The following is a 21,727-nucleotide window of genomic DNA, read 5'->3' as shown; positions in this document are numbered from 1 at the left end:
AACAAAAATTATAAGACTAAATAACAATGTCCCAAAATAATTGGGCGTAAGGTTTATGATTCGTGTTAAAAGTAAGAAAAGTTTTTACGACTTAGCAAATTCGATTTACCAGAAAAAGGCCGCTTTCTATTGCTTAATTTTGAAAGTTTCACACTTATATACATTTTCTGTTCCTTTTTAGTGTTTAAGTATATTTAAAAATTACCATATAAAACTTAGACCGTGTCTCATGTTCATTTTAACTTAACCATACGTCCATCCTTTTTACCGCGACTCGAACGCCCGATGCCGATTTTTGTCAAATCATATTTATTGTAACATTATTATGCTTAGGCTTTCGAAATACTATCTTGACTAATAAGTAATGGAGTACTTATATAGAAAGCAGTGTGGCGATACATATTTATGGTGAAGAATATAACCACGTTAACGCCCATTACATCAATCAGTGGCGGTCAAAGAGTTAAATCACGTATTTAACTAAACAATGTCTAATTAAACTTATTGGAGTAATCTTTCATCTCTATCTATTCTGAAGAGCTTAACGATATGTAGGTGTGTTGGAGCTTTTGGTGTGCTTAAGACGTTTCCTCTTAATATTGTAGCAACTTATTTCAAAGCATTTTATTGACATTATACAAACATTATGAAATCCTAACTATCCTACTATACCTACCTATCCACACTCCTAAGTGTATGGTTCAAACGACTCTGAGTTATCAGTTAATAAATATCACACCACAATATTAAACATATTGTCCAATGTAGTTTACATTTGTAGTATCATATGTTGTAATGCCACGTCATTTTCAAACCCATGACTAGAAAGGAAAGCTAAACCTTCATCTATCTAAAAGCTTTAATGAAAAATTTATTTAATTTTACATTTACTCCGTTGCTCTCCGTTGGGACTCGAGCCCGATGTTTATTTTTGAACGCGACCACGTCAGTTAAGGCACGGCCATTGTAAATTGTGTCAGGGTCGTCTTCCTATTGATTTCATTTCTTTTACGTCAGTTCATGTACTGTGCATTACGCTATTTATACAATTAAAAAAAATCTTACTATTAAAAATTCAAACAACAATTTATCACGTAATTTTAAGTGACTGTGTACTTGAAATTTCGCCGAAAGAAGCCTCCCCAATACAAATGTAATTACGATTTTGTTTTTTCAATAAAGTTTTTTTTCTCAGCACTCAACAGCCAACTTCTTACAATAATTTGCGACAAAGAAACATAATTTCTTTTTGCGATAGCCCCATTAAAACCATATTTCTTCCATTATATTTTCCTCTCCCTGATTTAAAATATTAAAAAGTATGTTTCATTTGGCTACGTAAAAGGAAATGAAGAGGTTTTTTCGGTCGAAATATTTTTAGATACAGAAAATAATGAGGGGAATTGTCACGATATCTTGCATCAATAAATTTAATCTCGTTTTCTGTAATTTAGAAAAATGTTGAATTTATTTTTATATTAAATTAAACTTATTACATGAAAATATGACCGGAAATTGAAGAAAATGTAAGAACATATTTTCTAAACAAATACCTGTAATTTTTCACAACGGCCGAATAAATGGAAGGAAAAACGTGCTGCTACGTAACGTATTTGTAGCGGAAATACGTATACAGTCGCACGAGGCTTTTGTTTTACATTTATGTTATCCTCTGGATATTTCTGTATTTATTTAGCTCTAAATATTACTTTTTATTTTACATCTATAAAAATACACAGACAATTTTAAAATTACTAATATTTATACATCTGAATATCAAAATATTAATTCATAAATAAAACGCGTTATTTTTATTTGTTTATTATTTTTATTTTAATGGTAATAATAGTCTATTAACGATATTCTTTTTTTTTTACAGGTAAGTAATCCAACTTACGAAACACAGTAAGCTCAAGGTAAGTATGTAGCTCTAGATGTTTGGTTTACAGGTATAAAATAATAAGCGAACGACTATTTCCTTGACACTCCTAACTTGGGTTGACTTCCAACTCCTCGGCGAGGACATGCATGAGCTAACGACGCAAAATAATAAGTACAATTTAAACCAAAAAATGACATATATGTAAGAATGTTGGACTTTCAAAAATAAATCTTAATGTATCATTCGAATGGTAACGTTTTTAATGATATTCAATGATTCTTCGATTTTCCCAAATTGTGTTGTCAATATAAAAAATAAGAGTAAACGCCATCTTGTCAACTCGCCCACCCGGGATCATCGCCACTTCGATTCGGGACGAATCGGCGTTAATCCAGATGCAACGTTTCAATATCAGCTTGCGTTAAATTGACCATTAACAGGCCCCTAAATTTTAGGAACCTTTTAGCTGTGTTGAAATCAAAACTAGCTCTTACATATCCTTATAACAGTACTAGCGGTCGCCCGCGACTCCGCCCGCGCGTGATTAAAAAATAGATAGTAGCAGATTCTTAAACCCACTAAATATGTATATAAAACATCATAAAATCTGTCAAGCCGTTTCGGAGTAGTAAGGTCACTAATATTGTGGAACGAGAATTTTATATTTAGGATAATAATAAACATTTAAATAACACGGTCTATTTCTAATCTACTTAAAAAAAATACTTTTTTCAGTCTTTGAAATGGAAAATCTAAAGAACTTACTACATATTAATTGCGACTATTAAAATAAAACTCCAGCGTGTTAATACCACTTTAACTTAACTTTTAAATTCCCTTACTTTATACTAGACACGGAAGCCTGGAATATGGCAGAGAAAGAAAACGTTATCCTTATCTCTTGTAAGCCTTAAGGCTTGCGGTAGCTCCGACATGCGGGGCACGTCTCAGGTGCAAAATGGCTTTAAACCCATTATAAAAACAAGACAAAGAGTTTCCCACGGCTAGAATGCTTAACTTTATATTTTATCACATATTTAATTTATTATATATTTTTATTCTAATGTTTTATTTAATTTAAATTAAACTATCTTAGTATTTACTTCCTATAATGAATACAATTGTTTGACTGAAGATGTATACTTTTATATCGCCTAATTCAAGAATGGTTGAATGAATCTGAATAAAATTTCGAAAATAAAAATTACAGTCCAGAATAGCGAATACCAGTTTAGTTTTGTCCCACAGACAGTCTCGGGCAATAGCTAGTATAATTATAATTTAATCCGCGACTTATTGTTCATAGTTCAAATAACTTATATGGTAGAAAACTTATGTATGTCATTAAATTTATGTCAGATGAATATTTAAGACTATATAAGCCGTAACCTTTGTACTAACTTTGTCTCTACTCTATCAAAGAATCTCAATGTGATTGCTGATTTCATGAATTGTAAAGTTCGCAAACAAAAGCGAAGAGGAGCTTTTAAATTTATGTATATTGAAACATCGAAAAATCAAGGCCCCAATCATTGTTTAGTTTCGTTTCCACAAACAGTCTTATTCATTTCAGATACTGTCAATGAATTTCAATGTCGTTTGTCCAAAATTACTTCGGTTTTTTTATATTCTAAAGATTTTTCTTTATTGAAAAATATATAAAAGATAACGTAAGCACGTATTATTATTTACTTTATACAATAAATGTGATGCTATAATACTTATAACTAAACAAACTCTACTCAAAAATTCAAAATTCGGAATTTTCAAATTACGCTGTATGAAACTTGAACGACCTCTACCGCCTATTACATGTAGCAACTACTACTTGGATATACTTAACGCTAGACTTTTACTTTCTCGATCAAAATACTATTCATAGAAATAAATTAAAATAAAAAAACATCAAATAGACTCAGTAGATCCAGTAGAGCATTACATTTGACAGGATTCGGTCGATTTCTTTGATATAAAATTTTAGGTGGGTCACGTAGATGTCGCTTCCGTTGTTGCGCTGATTGCAGTGGACTGACGAAGTTGGTAGTCGCATTTCAACATCGTTGTGCAAGGCGGGTCACGCCTGCGCGACAAGCCGCCATTACTCAGTCCCCTGTAACGTGTACGCGCTTCGTTTGCTCGCCCAATTATCTTTAACACATTGAAGCGACGGAACATGATATAATTTTCGTCCTGTGATATCACAAGTTTATGTTTCTATCCTTTCTACGTGATATCTACGATTCCAATTTGCGCGCAAAATGTCTGCTTTATGTATTGAAGTTTACATTAGCTAAGAAAACTGTACTTTAATACCTATATTACAGATATTATTTATGTTGATACTGAGTTGTATTTACTTACCTTAGTGGCTAGACATTCGTCACCGAAATAGATAATAAAAAGTACTTCGGAACACTATCAATCAATAAAATAACGAAAGCGTAATAGGATATGTTACACTTTCAATAGCGATAAAAGCTTATAGATTTTCATCTTGCGAAAAGAATTTGGTGAAGAGAGCCATTCGTCTTGATCATTTTAACTAACCGCTTGGCCGCTTGCACAGATTAATCATTCTACAGAGGCTATTATTTATATTATTATTATAAATCTAAATAAGTTTCATGTATAATGGATTAATCTCAATCTCATTAGGTGATCTTGTTCCATTAATTTGGCATAAAAGCGAGTGATCTTTACGCTTCGATAATTAATTAATCCTTGTTACATTCGACCCACACGAAGCTGAGAGATAATTGATTTTCTATACGGTCTTAGGTCTTAACCTTTTCTCAATATATATTATTTTCAGTGAAAAATAATTTTTATCGTCTTAAATACATAATCTATATTCAACTTCAACTTTTAATTTTACTTTTGGCTGGAGTTTTACATTTAAATCTGAACAAAAGAATACATTTAAAAATCGTACAAAAATGTAAATACTAATTACCAAAACACTTGCTGAAAATTGAAAACATACTTTTACACAGATCCTCATATATCTGTTTGTTTACAAAATGTGAAATTTACAAAAATTAAAGACGAAATCCCGCTTTCATTAAAAAGTACAGACGTCCCTCTCCCCTTTCCGCACTTTTCATTAGTTTCAAAAATTCTGCAACCTAAAGATTTCGTTTTTTTTTTGCAAAATGAAAACATCGGTGCACAGCCGAGGCTGATTGCTAAAGTACAGGTTTAATGCTCTACTGAAATTCAATATACAATTTTTATTTAATATTTGTAAAGTAAAATTGCTTTTACAGCGTGATTAAATGTCTGAAGAGTCACGATGTACTTTTGGGTACGTAATTGAAAAATGATTGAAAACCCAATAAGTTAAAAAAAATAGCAAATTGCTTGCAATAAAACTAACCCTAGTTCTACATATTTTTATATAGACATATTAAATAATATAATAATATTGCTTATTTTAGATACCAGAGAACCAAAGAGTTGTAAAAGTACGCAAAATACCTGTGCGAAAAAAAACTTTTTTCCAAAAGTTGGCAATACAAGTTTACTAATTTTGTACATATTCATGACACTGATGGAAACTTAATATCAGATGATTTCTTAGTTCTCTTCTCTCATTCAATAAGTATATAACGTAACTACTGAATATGTAATATGTATGTATGTAGGTATTTGTCAAAGTTACTGTTTGTCATTGACATTATTATGAATAGCCGATCTTTATCTACTCTAATATTAATGGCCTATTACTAAAGCACATTAATATCGTTTATTAATCCGAAGCTTTTGTATAAGCCAAAATATTTCACATCAGCGCATTTACACGTGTAAGCAAAGGTACCTTTTGAGCAGAAACATCATAAATCATCGCTAATAATAGAGGTTCCTTTAACCGTAATTGTTTTTATAACCGATTTGATATTATCTTAATAGAATTAAATTTAATATTAATTTTATTGACTGTATATTTTTATAAGTAAAAGGAGTTATAGTTGTTATCACTGTTATTTACGACTTAGGGTCCTTCAAGAAGCGAGCTTATCACCACCTAAAAGGCCGGCAACGCATCTGCGGTTCCTTTGGCATTGCTGATGTCCATGGGCGTCGTTGAATACCTCGGTGTTCCCGCTGCTCGTTTGCCCCCTTCTATTATAAAATATAATAAATGATTATTTTATCAATGTAGAAAAAGTAGAATACAAAATTCAAATCATATTCAAGAATTCTTCTCTCAATACAGCGTTCTTTTGGAATATTTCTAAACACGTTATCGTGTATAACATAAATTCAATTTGAAATAATCTTCTGAACGTTTGAGGTGAAAATTTTCAAAGCAACTTTTGCCAACACCGTCTGCTACACAATTCGAACCCCTTCCCAGACGTATTTTATCAGCTCTGGCGAACACCACACGATATATTTCAAAAATATTTATGTTGTGCCATTTCAAAATTATTTTATTTCCAACTTAAGTCTAGTATATCTCTTACCTGCACTGATTTATTTCTGCAAAAATAATAATCATGCCCTTCATTATCTTTGAAAAGGATAGACATTAGAACACCGATGTTTCATCATCATCAGTCTTTGTCTGCCCACAGCTAGACATAGGCCTTATTAGCTGACTTCAAAAAGAAGGAGGTTATTAATTCATCTGTATGTTCTTTTTTTACAATATGTGGTCCACAGCCTTTCACATCAAATTGATGTTTTGTTAAATGATATGATAATAGTTTTCATTGTTCATAATGATATACAAAGGTGGAACTAATTAAGTACATTTCTTGTAAATATAAAACACTCTTCAATACGTTTATGTTCCGTCTACAAACCTTATTTTAAATATAAAGCTTAAGTATTATATAATACTTTAACTCCAATCTTCTCTAAAATGTATGTAAACTTTATCATAGTGATATGAAACTGCCTATGGATGTACCTTTCTGTCTACCCAACTAAAGTAGTTAATTTATCTGTATGATATGTTTTTTTCTCCAAATATTTCTCTTTAACGACCATTAACCGACAGCCAACACGTATGTAATGGAGGGTGTATGTAAAAGTTTCTCACTTCCCTACATTAAATTACGTCGAAAGATATGAGAATGCGAAATTTATGAACCACCTTTTTGTTGTGATTTTACGTAATTCGTGTACATTTAATACGTTGAAATTTAAATGACTCAATAAGATAATAACATACTCGTTCCTGTTGCTTGTCAATCTAATATCGTATTAGTTAAAAGAATTTCAAACAAAAACTATTTCCCTATTAAGTTTTAAAAGCTACATTGCTTTATTAAATTTTAACCTTTGATTTGTGCATTAATTAAAATTACCGCGAAAATGTCTGGTTTGATCATATTTCTTAACAACTGTATATATTTTTTAAAATCTTTTCAGAAAATATGTCTCGAAAAGGACCTCTTAAGTGTTAATCTCCTTCTTTCTCTTGAGTTATATAAATAAACCTAATACAGCAAAAGAAAAAACAATACGTGATGACCTTTTATTTACGAGAAGAGCAAATCTTGCAATCACGTAAGCACCAGCGAAATGTTCCAGCCATAGCAATAAAAAAGATATAAGATTATTTCTATACTTATGAAAATGCTCGAACGAATCAAAGAGGAAAAATGACATCAATCAATAAGATCCCTTGCCGTGTCCTACTAATCTCACGCCGAGCAAATAGCCGTCTGGGTGCATTCAACCCTACGCCCGCTTACAAATAAATAAATGAGTACATTTTATGATTTTCTACTAAGTCGCCTTATAAAGAGAGCGAAGGGGTCTTCCACGTGGACTGGCTCGCAAGAGCGACGTGACAGTCGCGCGACAACCATTAACTCAGTGATTATGCTGAGCCTTGTTTACACGAACCATTAATTTTAAAACAATGTTCTTTATTCATTTAAATTGTGAAAACAATGAATGTTACGTTAATATCAATATGCATATTATAACATCGCATATCTCACAGTTGCAGCGCTTAATCGCAAGACCGTTATTATCCACACATACAATCGATTTGACCCCAAACTAGGTTTCCATCGGACTGTAAAAAGTGGGCTGGATGTTAAACGATATACAACGCGAAACGTCTCCGTAAAAATAACAAGCTTTTAGATTTAAAAGGATTTGCAAATGCTCTCATATTTTGCATGACAATGAACCGCCTTTAAAATAAACAGACGCTTTATAGGCAAAAAGAAAACTCTAAACGGACCCGACTCGTACCGAAAACGGCGTGGCGTGCCAGAACCGTTTTATATTATGTGTATTTCTAACATTTTTAAACAATTCAAAAGAAATCTTTACAAAAAAATGATGTCTAAATGTACATTCGATCAAATACTGTATTCCAATAATTAAAAAGTCTTATTTCAACTAATACTGATTTGGATGAAGTCTAGAATATTTTGTGGAAAAAAAAGTGATGAGTGTAACATTCGTTTATTTTAGCAGAAATAAATTAAAGGCTGAATTGGTGTAGTAGTAGGCGGGCGATGGGGGGCGCTACGGGCGGAGAGGGGCGGCCGGGCGCCGCCCGCCCGCAGGCGCGCGTGCTCCGAGTGCTGCCGAGTACGCACGATCGTTGGGCGCCGAACGCCGGCGGAGTCCGACAAGCGACGAGCGCAGCGCCCTCCGTGGCCGTTGCCGTCGCCCGTGCCAGTCGCAGTGAGAGCCGCCTGGGCGTTGGACTAGTTCCGCGTGTCCGAGTGCTCGGTTATGTAACTCAAAAAAACTTATTTATTTATAAACTTAACATATAAGTCGGGGCTCGATCGCGTTCGATCTTCACGGACTCACAGCACTATACATATTGCGCATATCATACCGGTACCGGCGCTCGCAGTACATGTGTAACAGTGATGTGTACCTACGCCTATCCTCGGCCCAATAGACATCGGAACAGGTTCATCGTTTCCTTCGACAAATTTTATTTGTAATGCAATCATAAAATACTGCATCGATTTTTAAATTTCTTTATCTTTCGTGAATTAATACTAAGGTCGTATGTTATTAAGGCAATTCTTTCGTTTACAATCGAATATCACATTGAAATAAAATTGATTTGGTTTACAAATGCATCGGAAGCCAGTGTCCGATTGGAATTTAACTTTATGTGCAACATTTCTGAAATAGCTTTTGCATTTCTGGTAGACAAATAAAACAACACTGACATAATAAACGCATTGCAGAATATATGATTTTAATTTTTCGTGCACCAAAGTAGAAATGAATTATTATAATCTACACAAATATACTTATCATTATTTCTGCACACTATAAACATTTTGTCGGAATTTACATGAAAATTTTTTGGCAATTTTATCACTACAGAATATTATATTATTTAATATTTAAATATCTTTATCATCTGTGCTATTTGGTAATGTTTTGAGCTGTTTAAAGCGCTGTAACCAGTGATTTTAAATAGACAGTTGTACTTTACCTATGTGCTATATCAACGATGCATTCAAAAAGCACTTGAAGCATTCGCCGCGACATGAAACATTTTACCAACGTTGTGGTTACGCCGAACAATTGTTTTAAAGCAACGAGCCGCGGCGACGACTCTTGACCTACAAGCCACCAGCAATCATAAACAATTCTTTGCCAGACTAGTTTTCGTCCAAGCATTATTAAACTTGCTATGTTCACACGAAGGAGGAAAAATATACTTCAGACCGTTAATAGCGTTGCGAACAAGAACAAGTGTAGGAAAATATACGGAAAACATAATCCCAGTAAACAAGTAAACTTTTTTTAATAGCAGCTAGCGAGCGCGGTGGCTAAAAATATTTTATACATCGCACAATTCGTTGCTAATTACTTGCACCAGGCGTAAAAAGTATTTTTGTTGCTTCTTTCTTTTTCACGAAATCAGTTGTATTTCGCTCTTAATCAACAGTATCTTGAAGAAATATACAAGATTGTATCAAATAATTAAAAATAATGGTCGTAAATTACAGCAAATTTACTGCAGCACAAAGAAGACATTATTTGAATTTCTTTAATTAAAATTATTAAGGAATCCTTTAATGAAATTATCTTCATTAAATTAATTACGTCTTTTTAAGTTGCGGAGATAATGAGTCGATTAACCGTCGAAATTATTATAATAGGATAGTTATTAACAGAAGGTAAAGCTGAAATTTATGATGAGTTAAATTTCAACTGGCTCGATTTTTCTGATTGAATTTTTCATGAAATTTTAATGTTTATTCGGTAACCGGTTCTTTAAATATTAAAAGCTTTGTAAACATAATGAATGAGATTGAAATTAAGTTTATCGTAATCACTCGAATATATCAAAGTATGTATTCATTGATGCAATTTGAATTGATCCTCTTTCACTTTTGAATTATTTTCATCTTGTGTATGAATAATATGTAAATAAAAATATTGATCGGTTCACATTGTGCTTTGTAAAAAATGTGCTGACGTTAAAGACTTCTCGTTTTTTTTTTTCAAAATTTACTATGTTTCTGAATAGTTCACCTAATTTACTTTACACTAATACCTGTACTCTATCTTCGTATCCTTAATTTTTTCTATACTTGAACTCGCACATATTTGAATATCTTTTCTTGTTTCCAAGCCAATTAAATACTACTATCCATTTCACGGATCTTATTGTTGCGCTTTTTTAATCTAAAATTTCAAGAAAAATCTTTCAAAAATTATTTTTAATATTTGCTCTTTTACAAATTGAGTTTTATTCTAATAAAACGTCTTTCTGATTGAAATTCGTCGTTGATTGAAAAATCTCCTACATTTCCAAGTATTGATAAATTAATGAAGCCGGTTTTCTTTTACATTACCAAATCTATATATACGGTCTATTTTAAATTTACACGACTGTTTTAGTCTCAGTCTAATCAATATTTGAACAAACGTGTGTAAATCACATTTGTTCAAACATTAATTTGACTAGGCTCGGTGACATATCAGTTGTAATCTATTACTGACATGCCAATAGTTTATTATCCATCAACCGTGGGTTTCTGAGTCTATAACATGCGTTTATAACGTATTGTTGTATTTGTTTTGTTAAAGATAGATACAGATATGTTTTATACGGAGATTTTGGTCTCAGAAACCCACAGTAAATCAAAGATTTTGTTTTATATATTCTTAAAGTTATTCAAAAAAGATATTTTTTATTAATTTATTATCTGAACAATACGATGATATCTGTAAAGATTGTTGTCTTTGATTACAGACATGGCTAAAAGAAAATAAATGAATATCTCGTCTATTTAAACGACGCAACATATAATTGAAAAAAGTAAAACCAATTTTACAATGTAATCACGTCATATGTTAGTCAAATCCATCCATAATTGAATTTTATATACGGCTATTCAATCAATTTTCATTTTTAAATTGATTTTCATATTGCACAAACAATGATTTGTTGAAACTCAACATATCAAATCTAATCTATCGTAACTAACACGTCTGGATATGAACGTATCGTTGGGTTGTTGTTCGCGGGATTTAATGAAAATATACGCAAAATTTATAACAGCATTAAGCGCTTTCCAATGTTTGCGATGTTACATCCGACGTCGGTTTAATAATATGCTAATTTATAGCGAACTTGTTAGTTCGCTGGAGTCGTGGTTACCAATAATAATTAACTTGTGGAATATCTTAAATCGCACAATTGTAGAGACATTGTCTTCATTTAATATCTAACTTCTACAAACTATTAGACGCTTAACATTTTCATAGACATAAAGACATCTTAATAAATTGAAATTATAATTTAATATAACCTGTAGTGGCTTTGTAAGCGTATAATTTTTCCATTTATAACATTTTAAATGCCACAATGATTTGCAACAACGTGAAATCGAAGATTAGTTGGTAGCACTGAATGTGTTAAAAGTATTTAGAATTTTTATAAATTAGTTATTGGGGGGCAAATATAGGTCAATGCGTAAAAATGACCCTTATCGCAATTCTCTGAATGCAGAGATGTAATAAGATGTAATGACGTATAAAATTAATATTTGGCTTAATTATTGTCACCGATGTGACTACACAATTACTGTAGCCTTATCAATGTTTTTGACTGAATTTAAAGTTTTAAGAGAGCTTTAGACATGAACGATTTATTTTTCTCGACATTCCGTTCGTTTTTAAAACCTAAATGTAAAGGGATGTAGGTACAAATAATAAAATCAATAATCAATCTCGTCCGATGGATTCGCTACAGCACAAGGGATAAACCAATTTGCCTACACGTGTCACCGGGTCACACCTGGCCGTAATCATTTTACGTGCATATTATGTCATTTGCCCGGAGTTGCAGGGGGAGCGGGTTAAGGGGGGGAATGGTGACGTCACGGGAGTCCAAACGCGACGCCGCTTTGCATCCATCACGCCCTACTTCCCTTGTGAAAGCTCGCTGTTAGCATAATTAAAACGTGCCCAAACTATGTACAAGTAATTTATCATTCGCTAATACACTGTGTATTCAATGTTCGCTTCGTCTCAAGTGAAACGGAAGCAATGCGTCAATCTTATTTCGTAAAAACGCCAACGAGCGGGGAGTACTTTGTGTCAGAAAGTTGGCTATGTTTATTTTCATGGCTGACATCTTGCCATTGTCCGCGGGCGTCCTCGCATAAAATTTCGCTACTTTTATACGTTTTTCTCACTCTCCCTTCCCCCTCCCCCCTACCGTCTCGTAATTATTCATATAGTAGTTCTTTCTCTTACTTTTCACTATCTCAAAGTTTTAGCAGCAACTTACACATAAGAAAAGCATCAGCAAGTACAAAAGATTTTTTTTATTCTTACGAGAATAATCTTTTTTTCATGAATAATTTCATAAATTTTTGTCGCAATGAAACATTGTCGTAATTCTTTGAAATCTATATTTAGCTGAATCATTTTTAATAACAGAGAATTCAAAGTTATCCGTGCTTGAAATGTAGGAGAACAATGTTATTAACTTGTAGACTTAACAAAAAAACTAATCTTTCCAAGAGTCTTTTTATTCAACGGATTGTATTTTTTAATAAAGCCATTCATTAGGAAACATGTAAGTAGTTGGTGTGAATTTATTTCCCGTGTAACAGTCGTCGTTGACAGGTTGTTAACGTCCATTGCAGTGAACGAGCTTCAAATGCAGAACGCTTTCCCGCTCGCTCCTCGTTATAAGTCGACATAACTTGTTTACGCTCCTGAAGATTCCTTTGTACATTAGTCGATGAATCGCTTTGTGCACCTGCGCACTTTCTACTTAATTAGGCGCGCTTGAAAAATTTAAATTGATTTAGAAAAGGTCCCGCTTGCAAACATTTCTTCAGTCTTGAGATATTAATGACAAACAACCCTTAGGGAAGGAAAATTGTTAGAATACAGAAATGAAGTCTACTCTCATTTTTTCTTACAAACTAAACAAAAACATAACCAATTCCAAACCAATTATTATATTGTTTCTTTCGTAAGTAAATCAAAGAACTTGTTCCACGATTATTGAGGATACACGTACACACATTACTGTTCACAACTTCAGTAGAATGTCTTAATAATACATACGACCTTTATCTTGATATATATACGTACGTGTGAGTCTACAGGTTTAGAGTAACATCATCGCTTCTGTTTTTAAAAATAAAATAGTGTGTAAATAAAAATCAAAATAATAATAAAGTGATATATCAAATCATTCACAATGACTTAGCCGTGGGACAATTAAGACGAGTGAGATGCTTCATATGACACGATAGCGCCCCGTAGAGTAGTGCTAGGGCGGGAGCGGGAGCGGGCGACGGCGGGCGACGGTGGAAGCGTGCCCGGAATGAGGTGACGGTCGCCGCCGGCCGCTGACGCCGCTCCTAGCCTCGCCAATGATGGTAGAAACGCACCGCGCGCCGGCGCCACGATGCGCGCGCGCGCCCGAGCCCCGCGGCAAGCCCGCTCCGGCTTCCGCGCCGCCCTCGCTCGCCGGCAGCGGAACGCTGCTGCACCTACGCCGCCGCCGCCATAAAACCGTGCATTTCGGTGAAAACCTGCTGATGCAGGTGTGCGCCGACCGCGCCCACCTCGCCGCGCTCGGCGCGCGCGTCCCCGATATCTCCTTCTGCCACAAGGCCCACACCGGCCTCCGCAAGGGCGACGCCCGCTTTTGCTGTGTCGCACACCACTGCTGCCTTGCCGCAGGCGCACTTGCCACCCTCGCCTCAACCGCCTCTACCGGTCCCATCGCTAGACCCAAACCGCGCAGAGAACGCAGTGGCGACTCCCACTCCAGCGGCGGCGAGACCACGGAGAGAGGAGACGCCGGAAGCGGCGCCGCAGTCTGCGATACTAAACGCAAGACAAGGCATCATCACCACCATCATCATCACCACCATCACAAGGTTCACAACTGCCCGTATCACGACATCGCACCCCCGCCCGAAGAGGAGCCGGAAGAGAAACCGGTCGTGCCGAAGAAAACTGTGTCACCCTACCTGTACATACCAAGCAAGCTAGAGCCCAACGTGCAGCAGCTATTCAGTTTTATAGAGAGCGTTCTTAGCGCCTGGGCTGCGGAGGAAGGGCTCACCAGCACGGGCGAGTACTCGGAGCCCGACGAGCGCATTGTGCGTAGACGAAAACTAAACAAATACAAAAAACGCACAGATGTCCTTAACATAAGGCGCATTGTATACGAAGTGTCGATCCTGCATGGAGCGAAACTTCTAGGAAATGTTAGATTTCGACATTATCACTGGAAGGGCACGTCGCAAACGTGTAACGAAGCTTTCCTGAGGAAGGTAATTTATTCTATAATATTAATGTTATAACGTTATTGATTAAATTATGCATCGGAATTTATCAAAATACCTACTATAATATTTAGACTTGAATACTATAATATTTATGATGAACTTTAAATTGATTCAGAAAAGGTAGGGTTTTATTTTAGTAAATCAATGTAGAGTTTCGTGAATGGTAACGTTTCGCGCGGTTCTTTATTAATTATTTTTGTTTGTGATGTATAGAAAGGAAAAAATTCCAATCAATTTGAATACGATGTACTGGGAATGTATCCATCGAGTTTCGCTTTTATACGTACATACATACATAAACCTCAAGAGGCCAGCTTTCAATAGGCCTCACAATAACCTTATACAATAGATAACCTCGAGGTAAAAAAGCCGGTAGAATATAGCTAACATTTTGACCTTATTTTAGTTTCCTCCACGGGAAGCTGCAATTTCCTTTCCAGCTAACGAGGCCTTTATTTACAATTCAATTGCTTTGAATTAAAGTTTTCATTTTCAGATTCACCATTAAAATTGAAATTAGTTTTAAGTGGTTTTTGATCATTCGAAATAAAAATAACAATTCGAAATTACATTAGAAATATAAAGTAGTACAAATTTCTAGGAAACTCCACTTACAAGTATTTTTAAATCTTTTTAACATTATTTTACTATTGATATTAGTGTTTACTGCCATCTTATTGAAGTTAAAACGAGTAAAATAAATGACTACTGATTCGTGTACTTCAAAAATATAGCGACATATAATGCAAATACGATTTCGCTAAAAAGAAATAAGCAAAACCCGTGAAAATGTATTATAATACCATACCTGTAAATACGGGAGTATCATAAATACGCTCGGATCGAATATTTATGAATATATTGAAATGCTAGAATTTATATTCCGCTTGGATTGATATACGCAACACAGGGAACCTTTATTTACCGACCGTCCAATTGTGGTTCTTTATTTACATTTTTCCAAATATCACACCGCCATTCACTAACATAGGAGAATAACTCTTATATATAAAAATATCATTATTCAAAATATCATTTAAAATATATCATAGTCACAATAAAATTTTATGCAAATAATTTACGATTTTGGAGTCTAACTTCACCGAGATCCGATAAGTCGTTTCGGAGATAAGAGCAAACATCCATCCGTCCATCTAAACATTCGCATTTATAATATTAGTAAGAAATTAAGTTATGACAACAGTGGTAGAGCCCACTTCAACATCTTCGCACGAATTGGCCCGGCTCGCACGGTGAAATACCACGCCCACACAAAAGTCAGACGTAAAGTGGAAGCAATTCCGCGTTTCGTCTGATGAGTGTGCGTCCCGGAGGCCTAATTTAGTCCTCTTTCCCTTCCTACCCCATTTCTTATAAGGAAAAGATGGAAGTGGAAGAGGATGCATGGAAAGTGAAGATAATTTCTTTCTGTGCATCCTCTCCACCGTCGATTAAAGGTAGGCAACGCATATGCATGTGCGTATGTCTATGGGCAACGGTCACTTCGCTGTTTCAGCGATTTTAAGTGGATACTCGCTCGTTTGCCACCTTATGATATAAAAAAAATTTGAATTTACCTGAAATAAAAAAAAAACTGTGAGCTATTGATAATTTATCGTTTACTAAAAAACAACGTCATTCAATAGTATTGCAAATAGTTGTAAAGTGACATTGTATACTCGAAACTGCATATTACCAGCTTCGCGTGAAACATTAACTACCGCTAGGTACGTAATTATGTTCAACTAAACGATACGGCAAAGGGAAAGTTTGTTTCACAACTACGACTATGAATTCCCACTAAACTACGTCTGATATAAATGACTATTTTACTCTCCACTATTAAACTCCGACACCACTGACCTGGAGTTACTATGTTTTAATTCAGATTGTAACAGCTATAAATGCTTTTTACATTTTAATACAAAAATAAATCACCGTCATATTTTTTCTTTTAAAAGAAAGTGCTTTTGCATTATTTACACTTTGAGACAATAAATGAAAACTTTGTATATCAATTTTAGATTTGATTAATATTTTGAATACGTCAAGTCAGCATCGTTTTAAGATATACCAGTAACCTTTTTACTTATTTTGTAGATGGTTACACATCTTGTTTGTATTTTGATATTGTATTTCGAGTTGCCTGTAAACTACATTGCCTTACAATTTGTACTTTACTGCAAAAGCATTATTCAATAGTACCACGAATGGAACAAAGGGCTACGCTTAAATGTTACGCGAAGTAGCCAATCTCTAGATAGCAGGATTAATTAATGAAGGATTAAAGATTAATTAATCTAGGAATAGATTAGTTAGAGGACTCCTAATTGAGATTTAGTTTTTATTTAAAGTAAAGTCCAATACGTTAAAATCCATCAATTTTTTTTGATATGCCAATTATTATAATTAATTATTAAGCATTTAACTATCAATAGGGTTATTTTATTTTTTCGGATTGCTATTTCGACAGATAATATAGTAGTCGGTTATCAAGTTGGTAATATTTTCTTGCGAATAATGATTCGCCTTTGTATGCCATTTTACCAATAGATATTATTTAGGAATCACAAGTGTCAAAAATATAAAAGCTAGTTAATAAATAAACTATTTACTTAGAACACAAAATAAAAAAAAATATCTTAGATGTAATAAGCGCTAAGTGTTCGGACGCCACAATTCATTTCTTCATTTTAATTGCCACTGAAATTGAGACGGATCTCCGTAAATACGCGGAAGGCTTTTGTGTACCGCCGTACTCCCATCTTATGCACCTCTGCTATATTATATAATAAAAATTTTCTATGAGATGTATTTTCTTTTTTTTAGTGAAAGGCACAGGTAAGGGCCACGGCGCGGTGCTGAGGGCCATCGAGCCAAGAGTGCGCCAACGCGACCCGCATGCGCTCACCGCGTCACCGTCCGCCCCGGTCTTATTGTGTCGCGATCAAAAGCGCAAGAAACAGCGCTCTCACATATCATGTATTATACTCGAGTTATTAAGGAAGCATAATTTTATTAAAATAAATTAAACTTTATATTTTGAACGAACTCGAAATGTAACATCTCCAGATTTGACTCCTTTCTTTGTCTAGAAAGCTTACTTACTAACACTAGTAGTACGCAGTACATTTCTTATTACGCAGTGTAATCTGTCTCTTTCGAGACCAATTGAAACGTGTTAAATAATGCTGATCTGCATCACTATTGCGGATATCTATGGGCAAACATCACTTCGCTATTATAACGATTTCACGTCGCCATTTGTTAGTATATAAAAGTTAAACATCACGAGGCAATTACCTCTAGGCATATTTACAATTTTTTAGAAAATTATTTGCCAAAAAATGGAGAAAAGTGTAGAACATTTTCCATAATGCCAGGCAGCGTTTAATGTTGGTGCGCGCACACGCCAGTTCCAACTTCCCGGGATAGCGCTGGCGACAATTTTCAGTGAAAACGAGGGCGCGGCTGCCGGTAAATTACATTATACGTAATGTCGAACCTAAAATAAACTCTGCAACACTGTTTACATCTAAACTGCGAACGGAACTCGATATTTGAAGTGAAGCAAAATATTTGTAGCATTTTCATTTACCTGGATGCTTCGTTAATTTTGATCACACTCTATTTCTTAGTTGAGAGAAATTGAAAATCGTATTTATAAATTATAGGGTGTTGAAAATAAATTAAATTAAATTTTTCTTTAAGCGGGCAACAATTTTTCTTTAAATCTCTTTTCGTAAATGATGTTTTCTTCTCAGTACATGTCCAAAAGCTTACGTATTTTTACAACTTGTGTTTGTGTGTAAATGTTTAAGTAAATCTTAACGACAAAAATACTAAAACAATTTTTTGAATAAAACCTAGTTTAGACTTTTAAAAATAAATAAATTAAATATATGTAGTAACCTAATTGTGTTAGTGTAGCATCCTTTTCAGCGAGTAGGGTTTTATGGATTTGGTGCCTTATTTCATACATTAGGATGTAGTGTTTCTACAACAAAATATATCCTTATATTGTTGAAATCCCTTTTATTTCAAATTATTTTGTCGCCGTTTAACAAACGAACAACACAAACGAAGTCTAACACGTTTACGTTAATACGACACGGCCTGCCAACAAATATTTAGAGCTTTACAACGCCGAGATCAAAGGGAATGCTGGCGGGAACTGAACGAATTCAATGAAGGCACGTTTGGTTGAACTTTTCACTAAAGGGCCCGTAATCCGGGCGACGGCGGCGTGCTCGGGTCACTACTACGTCTTGTTCCGTAGCCCTTGTGGGAAACTTTGAAGAATTAACACTGTTTTGAAATGTTTGAATTTTACCAGCATTATTTTCAGTAAGAAATAACAGGCTTCTTCCCGAGCGGATGGAGTCGCGAGCAACAGATAGAATTTTATAATAATTAAATGTTGAGAAAGGATAAATATCTTCGACAATGATTAATGCCAATTTTTTTAGGATTTTAATCAAAATTAATTCTTATACCAATGTCCTATATCACTTTGGTACAATGTCATAAAAAGTAATGGATAAAAATATAAATATATAAATAAATAATCCTCTTTGCTTCGAAATTATTATCTTAAAATAAATCTTTCTTGAATCGTCAAACGTAAAAAATGGATTGCGAAAAGCGACGCCTTTAATCTTTATCAAATTCACGAAACATACTCGTATGGAAATGAAGAAGCTTCGAGAATAAGAAGGATTAAAAGTACGACGAAAAGTATATTCCCGAAGAAGTTTTATGGATTGTAGGGATTATTTCTGGCCGCAGTCTGACGACGTTCATCCTATAAAATATACGAATGAATACCAACTTGTGGAATATTTCAGAGCAATAAACCTAATCCAGGCAATTACAAGATGTCACTCAATTTCAACCACGTTTTAAGCTTTTATTGACTATATAACACTGCGTACATACAATTGCTCAGAAAAACAGACAGTCTTTTTCAAACCTAATAAATGTGTTCTGTTTATGGTATTCTTTCCCATATATTTACATATCTTACTTCTTACTAATATTATAAATGACAATGTTTAGATGGATGGGTGGATGGATGAATGTTTGTTTGTATTACCGGAACGGCTCAACAGATCTCGCTGAGCGCGAAAGAACACATAGGTTACTATTATTTTTTTTTAATTCCACGCGCACAAAGTCACGTGCGACAGCTTGTACAGTAATACTGCAAATATAGTAAAATCAGTTTTTTTATTGATTTCAAAATAAAATACGATATTAAAATCCCAGTGGTTAGAACCAATGCCATTTAGTTACAATTTTGTATCTTTGCCGCGGGTTTCTAAGACCAAAATTACAATTTAAAACATTTTTTGGTATCTGATTTATACAGAAATTTCGATCTCAGAAGCCACTAGTTAGTAGTTTTGTTGTAGTTAAAAATTCTATGGATGTAATATGAACGAAATTGAACGCAAGAAATACTTCTCCTTGTTATAAAATTCCTTTATTTCCCGCGTAAAACGTTTGCCGTCAATATAATATTTCTTTCAGTGAACGATAGAACTTGGACAATATTGCAAAGAACGAAGCACTCTTGAGTTACAAAGGTAATGACGTCAATACTCGGAAGGACGCAGTTTAGACTGCTCGTGTTACAACACTCGATCTTAGATCATTTTCTTTTATAACTTTTATTTTATTTGTACTCGAAAACAGGAAGAAAAGAGCAAGAGACAGTGTTTAACTCACAATACTTTTAACCTTTTACTGGTTCATCATCATCAGCTCATTATACGTCCCCACCGAAAGGCTCGGAGTCTACCCTACCTAGAAGTGACTAGGCCATAGTCAACCACGTTGGCCAAGTGCGGGTTGGTTGACTTCATACGTATCTTTGAAATTCTTCTCAGATATGTGTAGATTGCATCACGATGTTTTTCTTCGCCGTAAGAACGTCGGACAAATGTACATATGTTATTCTGAAATCGAAAAATACATTGGTATATGGCGGGATTCGAACCCAGGACCTGCAGATTGCAAGTCAAGTGCTTGACCTCTGAGCCACCGACGCTTTTACTAGTTACCTTTGTTAATATGTACAAAGGTACAAAAGTAATAAATTAAGTAAGCCAGTTAAGGAAACGTGTAATAATAGTAATAATAAAGTCAAATATAAAAGGCTCAGGTGATATATTGGGTAGCTGATGTCGTATGATAACGTGTAATTACATTTTCTCTGCCAAAACGTGCTTAGAATAAAGTCATCGAATGAATTGTTTTACACATAAAAACATCGCAAATAAAACACGAAACATTTTCGTTCCATTGACTCATCAAGATGGTTGAATGTAAACACAATCGGTATATTATTTAATATTATTACATAACAAATTACACGAAAATAAAATAAATAAATGAGTAAAATCTCCTCTTTATAAATATTATTTTAATAAAATAACAATAATTTATAAATATTAAAACATTTGTCAGCGATAAAAACGACTTTCAAGTTATCTTTATAAATGTATCAGAGATACATCTTATTTGAAATTTACGACGATTTTAGCTTAATATTTTTATTTTCATTTTGCTTAGTAAAAATTTCCTCATGTCAAGAAACTTCTAGAGAGCGTCGAGAGAACTTTATATTAGTCTGTGGCAACTTTCGAGCTCTCTTTGAATTAAATTCTAAGAGTTTATTTATATATGAACGTATGGATTACGTGACCTGCTATAATATTTACTCATGCATAATTCAAAGGTTATTTTTAACGACAAGCTTTATATACAAACTTGTATGTACTATCTTACTTAAACACTTACTTAATTTCAGGTAAAATGCTTCAACATTCGTACGATTTCAGCCGTTGTTTATAATCAAATTATAGTGATCGCAATGATTTTCATACTTTGAATGAAACCGCAAAATTACGATTACCTTAAATGCTGGAAATAGAACATACAACCACTCTTACCCCGGAAAATTATGGAAGGCAATGCATCAAGAATTCGTAATTTTGTAAAAGTGTGAATTAATGTTATACTATCTAGTATCTTCATGTTTTATAAATGTATATAAAAATAT

General features: G+C 34.1%; 1 protein-coding gene across 1 annotated transcript in view; it reads left to right on the top strand.

The window, feature by feature from the left end:
* Positions 1–21,727, top strand: part of sif (guanine nucleotide exchange factor still life) — a 73,341-nt gene that overhangs the window by 29,597 nt on the left and 22,017 nt on the right. The window lies entirely within an intron of this gene.

This window comes from Papilio xuthus, unplaced genomic scaffold (genome assembly GCF_000836235.2).
Source record: "Papilio xuthus unplaced genomic scaffold, Pxut_1.1 DF825928.1, whole genome shotgun sequence".
NCBI lineage: Eukaryota > Metazoa > Arthropoda > Insecta > Lepidoptera > Papilionidae > Papilio > Papilio xuthus.
Note: the sequence above shows the minus strand (reverse complement) of the source record. Positions and strands in the feature narration are given on the sequence as shown.